The 12,484-nt window shown below is 44.5% G+C and overlaps 1 protein-coding gene across 7 annotated transcripts in view; it reads right to left on the reverse strand.

Moving 5' to 3' along the window:
* MEF2A (myocyte enhancer factor 2A) overlaps window positions 1-11,836 on the reverse strand; it is a 302,264-nt gene extending 290,428 nt beyond the window's left edge. For 4 of the 7 annotated variants that reach the window (XM_089655541.1, XM_089655542.1, XM_089655537.1 and 1 more), the window contains exon 1: window positions 11,467-11,835. The gene's annotated coding sequence lies outside the window, so the exon portion shown is untranslated. Of the gene's footprint in view, window positions 1-11,466 lie in introns of all 7 variants that reach the window. The other 3 variants (XM_089655539.1, XM_089655540.1, XM_089655538.1) reach the window with 2 other exon arrangements.
* Window positions 11,837-12,484: the final 648 nt, after the last annotated feature.

A 12,484-nucleotide genomic window follows, 5' to 3' on the forward strand; every position in this document is an offset into this window, starting at 1 on the left:
ACAGTCCTCATAATAAAAACCCCCAACAGATGACAAAGATCCCTAGAGAGGCCATTCTCAACCAAGCTTCCGTGGTACCCTAGGGTTCCTCCAGAGGCTGCTAGGGCTTCCTTGAGTGGTGGCTGATTAACCTCCCATTAAAAATGGTGCCTGCTTAGTTCCAGGGACACTTGGCAGGGTCAGTGTAATGACACCAATGTTCCTTTTAACTATCTGTAAAGGTGGTATTCTGACCACCATGGTAAGGAGGGCATTCTTCCCAATGACCACCAATGGTAAGAGTCATGTTTCCTACTGACCCTTGATAAAATGGTTTTTGTAGGGTTTCCCTAAGACCTGGAAATTATTTCAAGGTTTCCTCTCGCTAAGGATCTACCAGTTTCTCTTGAACTTGAGAGATAGATAGATACATACACTAATGAGTCTGCCATAAGAAAAACTATAAAAATGGGATTCAAGGGAGGTTACTGCTACCTTCCAAAAACATTACCACAGTCTCAAAATTGCTAAACATCTGAATGTTCTACAGCTCTACTGCCAACAGTGTTCTGATGACACCAGAGCTACAATGTATGTTTGGAGAAAACAAAAAATGATGCCTACCAAAAAAAAAAAAAATATCCCAACTGTGAAGCATGGTGGAGGGACTGTAATATTATAGGCTGTCTTGCTCTCTCTCACTTAAGGTTCACATCTATGCGGGTGGTGCCACTGTGGATCCACCACCCGCACAGAGGAATGCGAATCCGTGGGCAGGTGCCATTAGTTCTAATGGCACGCCACCGACACTGGGAAACGCAACCGTACTAAGGAACCGAGGTTCCTGTGTGGGCTGAGTTTTACAAAGAAGTGCCGGGACTTTTCCTTGCGTGTCACGGGCATCCATTCAAATGAATGAGCTCTCGTGCCCGAGTAAAACACTGTCCGCACAGCCGCATAAATATGAACCAGTCTTGAAAGCCTGCAACCATTAGGGTCAAAACAGGGGCGGACTGACCACTCATGGGGCCCCCGGGCAATAGGGGGATCATGGGGCCAGTGTGTCCTTGCCCAAACTCAAAAAAGGATATGAACCCCTTCCCACCCAGCCCTAGTATCCCTTTAACAGGGTTTTTACACCTGGGGTAGGATTGTCTGATTACGTAACCATTGTCACAGGGGTCACATGATCGGAAGCCAGGCCCCCCCCCCCCGATCATTATTAGAGGCCAGGAGTTGTCTATGACAGCTGTCGCTGAATTGGGAGTGGAACCTCAGCTGCCCAGGGACACGTGAGCAATATGTGGGCATTAAATTTAGCCCTCCATCTTTGCCGCTGCAAATATGCGTTACATGAGAAGCAGGAAGTTGAAGACCAATTTAGTTGCAGATTTGTCAAAAAAAAAAAAAAAAAAAAAAAAGAAGAAGAAAAAGAGGTCTTATTTCCCCATCACCAATATATCAGTATTTCTGAATTTGTTACAAGGGGCGCACATATGGACTACCGTAACCTCCCTAGCGGTCTGATTATGTCCATATTCCTGTGCTCAAAGCGGTACATTTTTTTGCATGGAAATATGTATTTTTTTTTTTATTGTGGGCCTGTAATTTTTAGGAATAACTCACCGAAATCTGTCCGAACAAGAGTCTAGTAAACATCCCGGATATGATAAAATTTGAAAAACGAAATCATAAAATTATAATATAATAATCATAAAAAATAATAATAAAATAAATGTAATTCAATAATATAATCAAACTAAAAACACTGAAATGTGAAATAGAGCGCCAAGTTCGCACATCACTGAGCAAAGTCGCAGAATCGTTTTCAGTGTCTGATGATGAATTTCCCCCACCAATCATTATCACTCAATTCTGCAAGTGGTTCTGATTTACTATCGCTGTTCTCTAGCCGGTCTAAAACCGATTTTGACCTAAAGGGACGCTTTTTGGACGCCATGGATGTTTCTCAGTTTCCAGGCAGAAAGAACAGTAAAAATGCAGGCAGGGCGCCGGACAAAGCACTCGGGACAAAATGTATGTGAAATGGTTTGATACAGGAATGTTATACTATGTGATTTTAGTGTATTTAATGAATGTCACTTTTTGTCATTTTTAAATTTCCCGCCAGTTCCGTCCCCCGTACGTCCCGACGTCGCAGGGAACGGAACCCAGAAGACAGATGCCGGCATCTGCCGGAGGACATTGCCGGGGACACTGCAGGGGGGACATCGCGGGAGCGCAGGACAAGGTAAGTGAAGAAGAGATCCCGGAGCAACGCTGCAGTGTATTCCCGAGTGTAGCTCGGGGTTACCGCTTGTGGTGCTGAAACTTTACCCCGAGATACACTCGGGAATACCGCCAGGGGGGTTAAAGAAAAACATTCCCCTCTGGGAGATCGATCTACATTGCAAGATTTTAACAAAGAACTTTGTACCAGACACCTTCTTGTTTCTGTTCTTAAATTGGTTGCAAAGCCTTCAATATACCCAGTGAAGTGACTGGTCTCAGGTGATACACAGAGGCGAACCACATCCTCCTACATAAGTTGTACCTGTTTATCTGTAGTCTTCTCCACATCTTTTCAAATTGTAGAATTTATATAGCTGCCAGAAAAAAAAAAAAAAAAAAAAGGGGGGATGGTAGGCTGAAATTACACTCTGCAGAGCTCAGTGAGGAGAGCTCTGAGAGCTGATTGGAGAGAAAACACCCATGGCCCCTAGCTTCTCACAGGAACAGAGCTGAGGCTGTCAATCACAGGCTGTGTGCTGGAGGTCCATCTCTTCTCTACATCTGTTCAAAGTCAAGAATTGATATAGATTGTCTGAGCTTCCAAAAAGCAGGGGGTGGCCAAGAGCTGAAATTACACATTGCAGAGCTCAGTGACAAATGAATGGAGGGAAGGGACACAACCACCTTCACACAACACACAGGAACAGAGCCGAGGCTGTTAATCACAGCCTGTGTGCTGGAGCTACCTCCCGTCACCTTTTTTTTTCTCTTTGTGTCAAGAAAACGTGTCAGACGTGACTCATGCGGTTAGCAGAGGAAGAACGCAGACAGAAGGGACACTTAGTGCTCTGGATTGAGACAAATACACACTACAGAGGGATATGCTTTGTTCATATTTCATGTCTGACGTTCACAACCATTTGAAGAAAAAGCTGTTTGTTCTACGATGTCCTTGAAAGTCTGTTTCCTGAATGGCAGTGTCTGTATTCCATATAATCAGCTGATGCACTTGCAGTGTTGTGAGGAAAGTTGCAGTGTCAGCATCCCTCTAGAAGGGATTAACCCTTAGGGAGTATCTCACCAACAATGAAATTCATGTTGCAGAAACCTAACTTGAATCTTGGTGCAGACTTCTGGGAACATTTGTGAGCCAATCACACAAGCAGGAAATTAAATTTCTGGGGAAGGGGGAGGGGGTAGTTCTGTCCACCATCTGTGTATAGGTCTCCAGGTTGCCATACTGGATTGAATTTTAAAAAAGGCACATTAAAGAACTGCAGACTGAAAATCAAAAGGTCATTTTTAATAACATTCAATTACGATATGACTTGTGTAGCAATTATAGACGCATTTTTTTGCCATTTTTCCCCATGAAAGTGGAGTTAACCTTTAAGCAACAAATACTAAAAATATACAATGAAAAAAAAATATTAACATTGTCATTACCATAATATTGGCTGACCTCTACATAGGATACCCCCCTCCAGTCCACCATGAATGCTACTGCCAGACTCCTCCACCCTACCAACCGTTCAGTGTCCTCCACCCCTCTCTGTCAATCCCTCCACTCAGTGTCCTCCACCCCTCTCTGCCAATCCCTCCACTGGCCTCCACTCAGTGTCCTCCACCCTCTCTGCCAATCCCTCCACTGACCTCCATTCAGTGTCTGCTACCCCTCTCTGCCAATCCCTCCACCAATCCTTCCACTGGCCTCCACTCAGTGTCCTCCACCCCTCTCTGCCAATCCCTCCACTCAGTGTCCTCCATCCCTCTCTGCCAATCCCTCCACTGACCTCCATTCAGTGTCTGCTACCCCTCTCTGCCAATCCCTCCACCAATCCTTCCACTGGCCTCCACCCCTCTCTGCCAATCCCTCCACTCAGTGTCCTCCATCCCTCTCTGCCAATCCCTCCACTCAGTGTCCTCCATCCCTCTCTGCCAATCCCTCCACTCAGTGTCCTCCACCCCTCTCTGCCAATCCCTCCACTCAGTGTCCTCCACCCCTCTCTGCCAATCCCTCCACTGGCCTCCACCCCTCTCTGCCAATCCCTCCACTCAGTGTCCTCCACTCCTCTCTGCCAATCCCTCCACTGACCTCCACTCAGTGTCCTCCACCCCTCTCTGCCAATCCCTCCACTGGCCTCCACCCCTCTCTGCCAATCCCTCCACTGGCCTCCACTCAGTGTCCTCCACCCTCTCTACCAATCCCTCCACTCAGTGTCCTCCACCCCTCTCTGCCAATCCCTCCACTGACCTCCACTCAGTGTCCTCCACTGGCCTCCACCCCTCTCTGCCAATCCCTCCACTGGCCTCCATTCAGTGTCTGCTACCCCTCTGCCAATCCCTCCACCAATCCTTCCACTGGCCTCCACCCCTCTCTGCCAATCCCTCCACTCAGTGTCCTCCATCCCTCTCTGCCAATCCCTCCACTCAGTGTCCTCCACCCCTCTCTGCCAATCAATCCACTGGCTTCCACTCGCCCAACAAATAAAATTCAAAATGCTAACAACAACTTACAAAGCCATCCACAACTTTGCCCCCAGCTACATCCCCAACCTGGTCTCAAAATATCAACCTAACCGCTCTCTTCGATCCTCCCAAGACCTTCTGCTCTCTAGTTCCCGTGTCACCTCCTCCCACGCTCGCCTCCAGGACTTCTCCCATCCTATGGAACTCCCTACCCCAATCTGACCGGCTGTCTCCTAATCTATCCACCTTTAGCCAATCCCTGAAAACCTCTCTCTTTAAAGAAGCCTTTCCTGCTTCTACCTAGTAAACTGCCATTTCCTCCAACAGCTCATCCCCCCTACAGCTATTACCTTTTGTATCAACCAACCCTTCCTCCTAGATTGTAAACTCTAATGAGCAGGGCCCTCTGTTTCCTCTTCTACCAAATTGTAATGTCTGCCTTCATTTTGTAAAGCGCTGCGCAAACTGTTGATGCTATATAAATCCTGTATAATAATAATAATTTTTTTGCCATTTTTTTTCCCCTTGAAAGTGAAGTTAACCTTAAGCACCATATACCAAAAATATAAAATGAAAAAAATTATTAGATTAAAAATATAAATATATATATATATATATTTTATTTGTTTTTTTATTTAAAATTAACATTGTCCAAAAAGCTTTCAACCAGCATACTCTGCTCTGACCCTCAGAAAACATACAGTGGAGTTACTAAATAGAACGACTCATTTCCTACCATCGATACCCTTTTACACGTCGGTTACTTTCTTTGCCAAATAGATGTCTTTTTTTTTTTTTTTTTTATTATGACTGATAAAAGAGCAGGTCCAATTTTTGAAGTAATTCATGCAAAACTCCAGATAATTCCTAAAGTTCTACCATTCATTTTCTCAAAGCCATACGTACGCCCTGAGCAGTGAAGTTGGAGTGCGGGCCCATGACGGAGAACATCAGAATCCATGCCGGTTTAGCCAAAACGTGGCTTTATAAAACGTGGCCAACATGGAATCTTCCCCGATCTACACCCGGCTATTAGATGTGTTTTTCTGAATGTGTTTACCCACCGCTGTCCCCAAAGGCCAGACTATAGTAGCTAGCAAGAGCAGAACATCTGGATACACCTCTAGGTGACTACACGCCGGTCTCTCTGGGAGCGCCGTCACCCAATTAAACGGTTTGTTTGGCGGTCACATTATTAATGAGACTCTGAGCACGCCGAGGGATCAGACAAAGTGCTGCAATACCAAGTGTTAGGTTGTGATTAACCCTCGCATTCACAGAACGTTGTACTCAATGCCTGGAGACATCTAATGAAAGCAGTTGTGGCCGGATTCTCGTTTAATAATAATATGGAAAAAAAGAAGAAATCAAAAGAAAGGTTAAAAAAAAACCTCTAAACAGAAGAAACCCAAAACACACACAAGTCACAGCTATAATGACAAAGAAAAAAAAATTAAAAAAACAAAACAAAAAGAAAAAAAAAAAAAAAAAGAAAAAAAAAACTATGGACTGAGTTGTATATAGAAGGAAAAAATAACAACACAAAACAAAAACCCCACCACATGCACACAACCTCTAAAAGCTCAGCAGCAAACCTGAGAGATCTAAACTGAAACACAGACATTTAAGCCGGCCATACAAGGGTCGAGTTCCGAAAGAATAGGCTTTCGAAAATCTTTTCTAAGAATTTTCGTTTGAGTTTCACGCCATTAGTGGGCCACAGCAACGGCCAATTTGCGAGCGAACATCGAATTGGAGTGATCGGGCATGTTGGAAATTTTTTGAAAAAGAAACGCATTTCTAAATTAATGAAGGGAGAATCGTACGAGAAATGTAATTAAAAAAAAAAAAAAGAAGAAGAAAAGAAGAAGGAGGAGGAGGAGGAGGAGCATGAGCTGTGACCGGGAAAGAAAAGAAAATTCTTGGCCATGGACATTTTTTTCTGTAGCAACACGAGGTGAAATTGAAGGCTTGGTTGGTCAGATTTTGAAATCAATGGTGGCACCATTGGATTACAATATGCACGAAATTTCTGATTTTCTAAAGAAAATTTTTTTCAGAATTCGACCCGTGCATGGCCTGATATTTAAAATACAAACCAAAGAAAAATAAGAAAAAAAAACAAAACACCTTAGAAACAGACAAAGCACAGAAGGAAATAAAAGCCAATTTGAAATAAAAAAAAACACAGGAAAACTAGTCATGAAGCCATGGCCTGATATGTACTTATATTATGAACAAAAAAAAAAAAAAAAAAAACCACACACAAAACTTACAAACAGCTAGAACCCAGAAGCAAGAAAAAAAAAAAAAAAAAAAAAAAAAAAACACCCCTGAGAAATCAAAATTGGAACACAGAAAACTAGCCATTAAGTCATGGCCTGATATTTATGTAGATCAACAAAGAAAATTAAGAAAAACACAAAAAAAAAAAAAAAAAAAAACAGCTAAAGAAAGCCCACAAACAAAAAAATTAAAATAAAAAAAACAAACACACATTTGAAATCTAAATTAAAACACAGAAAACTGGTTGTGAAGTAACAACCCGATTTTCAACTAACATCATCAAAAAGAGAAAAGAAAAAAAAAAAATCTGAAAAATGTAAAACAATGAACTGAAAACTAGTCATTACGTCATTGCCTGATTGTTATAAGAATATAAAAAAAAAAAAAAAAAAAAAAAAACCTGAGAAAATCTACATTAAAACACTAAAAACTAGTTGGGCCTAATTTTAAGAATAATAATAATAATAATAATAATAATAATAATATTATGAACCAATAAAAAAAAAAAAAAAAAAAAAAAAAGAAACACGAGAAATCTCAGTTGAAGCAAGCAAAATAATGGCCTGATTTTCAACAACACAAACAAAAAAAAAAGGGGGGAGAATCAAACATTATATGAGAAATGTAAAATAATTTAGAATGTAAAAGACAAAACCCTGAGAAAACCTAAATCAAAGCACTAAAAAGTGTTTAGGCCTAATATTATTAATAATAATATGAACCAAAAAAAAAAACTACTGTGAAATCTAAGTTGAAGCAAGCAAAATAATGGCCTGATTTTCAACAACACAAAAAAAAAAAAAAAAAAAGGGGGGGAGAATCAAACATTATCTGAGAAATGTAAAATATTGTAGAATGTGAAAGACAAAACCCTGAGAAAATCGAGATCAAAGCACTAAACAGTGTTTAGGCCTAATTTTATTATTATTATGATTGTTAATAATATGAACCAAAAAAAAAACTACTGAGAAATCGAAGTAGAAGCAAGCAAAATAATGGCCTGGTTTTCAACAACACAAACAAAAAAAGGGGGGAGAATCAAACATTATCTGAGAAATGTAAAATAATGTAGAACGTAAAAGACAAAATCCTGAGAAAATCTAAAATCAAAGCAATAAAAAGCGTTTAGGCCTATTTTTTATTATTATTATTATTATTATTATTATTAATAATAATAATAATAAATATGAACCACAAAAAAAAAAAAAAACTACTGAGAAATTAAGTTGAAGCAAGCAAAATAATGGCCTGATTTTCAACAACACAAAGAAAAAAAAAGGGGGGAGAATCAAATATTATCTGAGAAATGTAAATATTGTAGAATGTAAAAGACAAAACCCTGAGAAAATCTAAATCAAAGCACTAAAAAGTGTTTAGGCCTAATTTTATTAATAATAATAATACTATTATATTTATGAACCAAAAAAAAAAAAAAAAAAAAAAAAAAGGTAAAATATAAAAAAGGTAAAAGCTCTGAAGCCCAAGAAAAAAAAACCCCACCAAAACAAAACATATCACATGAATAAATAGAATGCCATTATGTTCGGTGCTCTGGGCACTCCATGGAGGTGTAGAATACGGCACATCAGCTCCCTAACACACGACATACATTAGCAGATGTACAGTTCTGTGTTCAGCCAGTCTTAAAATACTCAAAAAACAAAAAAAACCCCAAACATGAATCAATGTAATACATACAGACAGATGTGCCCTCTGTGGATGTGAACGGCTTACAGTCCCATACCATGGACTAGGTAGGGGAGAGGACAGGGAGGCAGCTAGATCAGCTGTACGGGGATTTTTGATGCTTGCAGGAGACCGACATTCCAGGAGATCGCCCGATAAGATATCTGCCTACACCATACAATCATTTCCAAGGACACATCATCCCAGAAGCAGCACACTTCATCTTCTCACCCCCATGGCTGTCCCTGAGGACTGCGGCACACCACCGTCCCACAACACAAACTGATGAGAAAACACTTTTGATATGTGACAGAGTGACACCACAGGATCACAACAGGGGGACAGTGGTCACCAGGTAACAGGAAGTGGCTGAACAGGGATCTTTGTGGCAACAATCATCGGGTGAAAGGATGCGAAGGATTGAAAATAATGTTTGGAATAGCAGGAACATGTAATGAAGTGTAGATCTAGGACCAGATAGGAGGGATGGACTAACACATGGAGAACGCTGGTCCTGGGATTCACATATGAAGGGGACTCAATGAAAGGGACACTTCCAGGCAAAACCTGGAGCTGTCCCTTGAAATCAGGACTGGGGACAGCTTTAGCCAAAGGGTGACATTTACAAATGGGAACTGCGCCCCTTCTAGTAGGACAGTAGAGTAGTAGTAGGACTGACAGCCATGACATTGGTAGTAGTAGGACTGACAGCCATGACATTGGTGTTCAGGATGCACCCTGAGCTTGGTGACAACGGCACTGAGAGGGAGGGAGGTCACCACAGGCAGGAAATGCAGACGGGGGCACTCAGTACCTTTCAATTGGGGTACTCAGCACAGGTGGTGGGACTTGTATGTGGGGGCAATTGGGAAACCTCGGGACATGCACATGGAGGACCTCGGGGACACCCAGGACCGGAAGACGGGAGGAGGAACTCGAGGACACCCAGGACCGGAGGAGGAACTCGAGGACACCCAGGACCGGAGGACGGGAGGAGGAACTCGAGGACACCCAGGACCGGAGGACGGGAGGAGGAACTCGAGGACACCCAGGACCGGAGGACGGGAGGAGGAACTCGAGGACACCCAGGACCGGAGGAGGAACTCGAGGACACCCAGGACCGGAGGACGGGAGGAGGAACTCGAGGACACCCAGGACCGGAGGACGGGAGGAGGAACTCGAGGACACCCAGGACCGGAGGACGGGAGGAGGAACTCGAGGACACCCAGGACCGGAGGACGGGAGGAGGAACTCGAGGACACCCAGGACCGGAGGACGGGAGAAGGAACTCGAGGACACCCAGGACCGGAGGACGGGAGGAGGAACTCGAGGACACCCAGGACCGGAGAAGGAACTCGAGGACACCAAGGACCGGAGAAGGAACTCGAGGACACCCAGGACCGGAGAAGGAACTCGAGGACACCCAGGACCGGAGGACGGGAGAAGGAACTCGAGGACACCCAGGACCGGAGAAGGAACTCGAGGACACCCAGGACCGGAGAAGGAACTCGAGGACACCCAGGACCGGAGAAGGAACTCGAGGACACCCAGGACCGGAGAAGGAACTCGAGGACACCCAGGACCGGAGAAGGAACTCGAGGACACCCAGGACCGGAGAAGGAACTCGAGGACACCCAGGACCGGAGAAGGAACTCGAGGACACCCAGGACCGGAGAAGGAACTCGAGGACACCCAGGACCGGAGAAGGAACTCGAGGACACCCAGGACCGGAGAAGGAACTCGAGGACACCCAGGACCGGAGAAGGAACTCGAGGACACCCAGGACCGGAGAAGGAACTCGAGGACACCCAGGACCGGAGAAGGAACTCGAGGACACCCAGGACCGGAGAAGGAACTCGAGGACACCCAGGACCGGAGGACGGGAGAAGGAACTCGAGGACACCCAGGACTTGTAGATGGGGAGAGAGGGAACTAGGACACCCAGGGCATGAGATTGGGGAGCACTTGGGACACCCAGGACTTGTAGACGGAGCACCTGGAACATATGTATGGGGTCACCCAGGACCTGCATATGGGTAGATTGTGGCCCTTGGAACATGTATAGGGAGTGCTTCGGGAACCTCAGCATATATTTATGGGGACACTCAGAAAATGTACAGGGATCCCTCAGACCAAGTCTATAGGGGTAGTCAGGGCAAGTGGGGGCCCTTGGGTCATGTGGACAGGGCACTCAGGATCCTTAGGACATGAAGATGGGGGGCCCTCAGGACATGTGGACAGAGCACTTGGGACCCTCAGGACATGTGGGCAGAGGCACTTGGGACCCTCAGGACATGTGGACAGAGCACTTGGGACCCTCAGGACATGTGGGCAGAGGCACTTGGGACCCTCAGGACATGCGGATGGGGGGCCCTCAGGACATGTGGGCAGAGGCACTTGGGACCCTCAGGACATGCAGATGGGTGGAGAAACGTGTACATGACTAGGGAGCCCTGATGACATGTGGATGAGGGCACTTGGGAACTTTAGGACATGCCAACACTGGCACTTGGTACATGGGAACCCTCAGGACATACGGATGGAGACACTCCTGACACATGAGGACCCCAAGAAGTCAGGAAATGGCAGTTGTAAATGACAGTTGCCCCCACACCCTCTCCCTGTAGGACAGAAGTTGGAATCATAGAGGACACATTGTATCTCTTCCGTGATTGGGAAGAAATAAAAACAAATAGCAGCACATGGAGAGCCCCTCCCCCTCATAGAGCCCCCAGTATAGAGCTCAGTGTGGTGACAATGCTCTCCTCCTGTCACTGTATATATAATGTATACCCCTCATCCCCTCCCCCTCACCTGAGGGCTCCTCCACCGCAGGACTCCTTCCCTTCTCCTCAGCGGACTCTTCCTGCTCTTCCTTGGAGGTGACCCTCCGCCTCAGCCGCTTCACCTCCTGGAACTCTGAGGAAGGGGGGGACTGAGGAGGGCGGATCACTCCGCGCCAAAGGCCCGGTTGATGACGTCAGTGTCAGCTTTCCCGAGCGTAGATCCCGCAGGACGGAGCGCCCAGCCGGGCGGTGGGGGGTTGCGGTGACCCGGCGGCTCAGAGGACCGATAGGGGGACCCGCTGTCCTCCCTGTCACTGTTTGTAGACGGGGACTGGATCGCCGGAACGGGGCCGCTAAGCTTGACAGCTCGCACGTTGGATTCCTCTTAGCAACCGGTGACGTCATCCACCCCACAGCCTTGGGCGATTGGCTGCGAGAGTGACAGGACACTAAGGGAAGGGGAGGAAAGAGGGCGTGAATGACATGCACTTCGACCAACGAGAAATGCGCAGGGGGCGGGGTAATCAGGGCCCGCCCTTGTCCAATGTTTTTATCAGCTGTTTGGTAAGGTGTGTGTGATCGGCTGGGTGTAACCAGTCAGCTGTGCTCAGAAGGCGCGGGATCGAATCTCGGCTCCGGACTCAGGAGACGGCCACTGGAATCAGTCATTGCCACACTATTGTTAGAATTCATTTATATTATGTTATTTTTTATTATCAATATAGTTATTATATGTTAACTATTACATATTATCATTGATTTTATTTTTATGTTATATTATTATTATGATCAATATTATTATATGTTATATTATTATTCTCTGTTAACTATATAATAACAATTATAATAAATAATATTATTATTTTTAATGATCATAATAATAACAATAGTTAACATAACATTGATAATATAATGACAATAATATTATACATAAAATAATAATGAAGTTAACATAGCATAAATTAATATTAACAATAATACTTAATGTATAATAATATAATGTTTATTATAAAAATATAACATACATTAATAATAACAATATAAGT

This window comes from Staurois parvus, unplaced genomic scaffold (assembly GCF_062004578.1).
Source record: "Staurois parvus isolate SC_StPar_1 unplaced genomic scaffold, SC_StPar_1.0 ptg000845l, whole genome shotgun sequence".
NCBI classification, from domain to species: Eukaryota; Metazoa; Chordata; class Amphibia; order Anura; family Ranidae; genus Staurois; species Staurois parvus.